The 3,565-nt window shown below is 32.6% G+C and overlaps 1 pseudogene; it reads left to right on the forward strand.

Moving 5' to 3' along the window:
* Positions 1-363: 363 nt before the first annotated feature.
* On the forward strand, positions 364-1,218 carry LOC127741068 (acetyl-coenzyme A carboxylase carboxyl transferase subunit beta, chloroplastic-like; annotated as a pseudogene).
* Positions 1,219-3,565: the final 2,347 nt, after the last annotated feature.

Raw genomic sequence — 3,565 nt, forward strand, 5'->3', positions numbered from 1 at the left:
GAATTATGAAAAAGATTCTACAGAAGACAAAAACAAATTCACTATTTGTTTTAGTCAAGCAATACGTGGAGTAACTCCCGATATAGCAGTAAAAACAAGACATGTAAGCGGATCTACTCATCAAGTTTCCATTGAAATAGGATCCACACAAAGAAAAACACTTACCATTCGTTGGTTATTAGGGGCATCCCAAAAATGTCCGGGTCAAAATATAGCTTTTAAATTAAGTTCCGAATTAGTGGATGCTGCAAAAGAGAGTGGCGACGCCATACGCAAAAGGGAAGAAACTTATAGAATGGCAGAGGCAAATAGAGCTTTTGCACATTTTCGTTAATCCATGACGTTAATCCTAAGAGTTCTTCCATAAAAACAACTATCATGAATAAGAATTTAACTAAAAGAGAGGATTCTAAAAATCTCGATGAAACTAAAAAATACAAGCATTTATATATTGAATGCAAAAATTGTTATGGATTAAATTATAAAAATTTTTTAAATTAAAAATGAATATTTGTGAACACTGTTGGTATCATTTGAATATGAGCAGTTTAGATATAATCAAACTTTTGATCGATCCAGGTACTTGGAATCCTATGGATGAAGACATGATCTTTATGGATCCCATTAAATTTTATTTGAAAGAGGAATCCGAATTCTATAAGAATCGTATGGACTCTTATCAAAGAAAGACAGGATTAACTGAGATTTCTCAAACAGGCACAAGTCAACTAAACGAGATTCTTGTAGCAATTGGAATCATGAATTTTCAGTTTATGGAGGGTAGTATGAGATCTGTAATAGGCGAGAAAATAACCCGTTTGATCGAAAATGCTGGCAATCAACTTATACCTCTTATTTAAGTATGTGTGTTTGGAGGAGCACGTATGCAAGAAGGAAGTCTGAACTTGATGTAAATGGCTAAAATATCTTCTACTTTATATGAGTATACAAAAAAAAGGTTATTCTATGTATCCATCCTTACATCTCCTACTACTGGTGTGGCGACCACCAGTTTCGGCATGTTACGTGATATTATTATTGCCGAACCCGATGCTTACATTGTATTTGCGAGTAAAAGAGTAATTGAACAAACGTTGAATACGAAAATATCCGAAGGTTCACAAGCAACTAAATTTATTTGATTCAGTCGTACTGCGTAATCCTTTAAAAGGGGTTTTAATTGAGTTATTTCAGCTCCATGTTTTCTTCCCTTTGTGAAAAATTTAGCCAAACTTAAAAGATTTTTTTCTTTTTTCAAATAAAAAAATAAAAAAGTGTATTATCATACCTATGTTCCTTGCGAAAATAGAAGGCGAAATCAATCCATTTATTTAGTTCTACATTTTACATTCATTCTTTCTATTTTTTATTATTTTAATAATATATTATTATATATAGAATTTGATTCTATTTTATACTTTTAATATACTCTTTTCTACTCATCCTATTCCTATTAACTGAATAAAAATAGATCCACTTTTTTTTTGTTTCTACTGAATATATAATTGTTTCATTTTTTCTAAAAACCTAGAACAAATATAAATCCTTTACCAGATATAATCAACTGCAAAGGAGGTTCCATAGTATATTTTTTAGTATCTTTTTTCTAGTGCAATAAAGTTACATAGTATCTATTTTTTGCTGAAAAAAGGAATATTCTCATGGGTTTGCCTTGGTATCGTGTTTATACTGTTGTATTAAATGATCCCGACCGCTTATTTTCTGTCCATATAATGCATACGGCTCTGGTTGCTGGTTGGGCTGGTTCAATGGTTCTATATGAATTAGCAGTTTTTGATCCCTTTGATTCTGTTCTTGACCCAATGTGGAGACATGGTATGTTTGTTATACCCTTCATGATTCATTTAGGAATAACCAATTCGTGGGGCTGTTGGAGTATCACAAGAGGTACTACACCGAATTCGGGTATTTGGAGTTATGAAAGTGTGGCTGGAGCACATATTATGTTTTCGAGCTTGTGCTTTTTGGCAGCTATTTGGCATTGGGTCTATTGGAATCTAGAAATGTTTTGTGATGAACGTACAGACAAACTCTCTTTGGATTTGTAAAAAATCTTTAGAATTCATTTATTTCTTGAAGGGGTGGCTTGTTTTGGTTTTGGCGCATTTCATGTAACAAGAAGATGGTTAATGATTGGAACGAATATATAATTGAAATTCTGGGCATTTCTTGGGGATTCTTTATTTGTACTGAGTTAACTATTGTCTAAAGTCGAATTTCTTTGGTTAATAAAATCCAAAGGGTTTATCGATCCCAAGGAGTGCATTTCTTTTGTATAATACTAATCGATAGGTCCTCATTGGTAAGTGCTATAGGATCTCTTACATTGGAGCCCATAGTTATAGTTATGCACCCGAGTCCATTAGTATAGAACATTTTCTTTTCCAAGTGAAATCTCCTAGTATATGAAAGAGTGAAAAAGTGCTTTCGTTGTTGTGGAATAAGAAGCATTCGTATCTTAATGCATGTATTTAATTTATTCAGAGCTATTAGAGAGGGATCCACTTTTTGGAAAATATGAGTCGAAGCAATAACAAGAATATTTTTAGTGGAATATTTTTCATAATCACTGGAGAGATAGTTCACTAATAGACCGAGGGATAAGTAATTCAACTCATTCACATCCAGATCATGAATGTTTGGAATCCATATTATGCAAGGAGACGTTGCTTTTGCTAATTCGAATTGAAGGGTGATATAAAATTGGTCTATTTCTGGCATCATATCCATAGTTAGTGCATTCATCATAGTTAGAAGCTCCATCTCCGTATCAAGGTCACAGACGATATCGTCACTATCATAAAAAAAACTCTTAGGCTTGATATCGAGGAACTTGTTCAGAAATACTGTAATGAAAGGAACATAGGAATTTGTCGCTAGGTATTTGACCAAATAGGATCATCCTGTTCCTATAGAACCTATCACTAAAATACCCCAGGAGGGTAGGGCTAAGTAGAGCGAAAAGGGTTTTCCATGAGATGGGAAATGAAAACTATTAGCCCCACAAGGAGTTTGTTAATAAGTGATTGTTTGATAATGAAAAAAGAACATCCATCTTTCTGCTAAACAGGATGTATTGAACTTATAATTCATTAGATACTTTTTATGAATGTCAATTAAGTATCGTAAGTAAATTGCTCCCGGTTGTTCAATCATTTGATAACCAGAGTTATTCTTTGATAAAGGATCACTATGAGTCAGACTCAATAGAATTTAATCAATCTTTTTTTCTATTGTTAAGGTAGAGAACTGAACCAAAAATTCTCTTTTTTTTATCATCAATCGAATAGCTTTTTCGAGAACGAGGATTCTATTTTATTATCAATACAATCACCATTCACGTTTTTTCTTTTTTTTTTTATCAAGAAATAGATCGCTAATATTAAGAGAGTAAGACCGAAAATGGAAATAGAATAGTTAGGTTGGGGGCAACAATATCATTTAAGATACTTAAATGAAACCAAAATGCTGTATTACAATTCGAAAATACTTCAAACAAAAAAGGAAGGATAGTTATTGGATCATTTACTGATGCTGATTTGGG

The sequence above is a fragment of the Arachis duranensis genome, chromosome 8 (assembly GCF_000817695.3).
Source record: "Arachis duranensis cultivar V14167 chromosome 8, aradu.V14167.gnm2.J7QH, whole genome shotgun sequence".
Lineage (NCBI taxonomy): Eukaryota > Viridiplantae > Streptophyta > Magnoliopsida > Fabales > Fabaceae > Arachis > Arachis duranensis.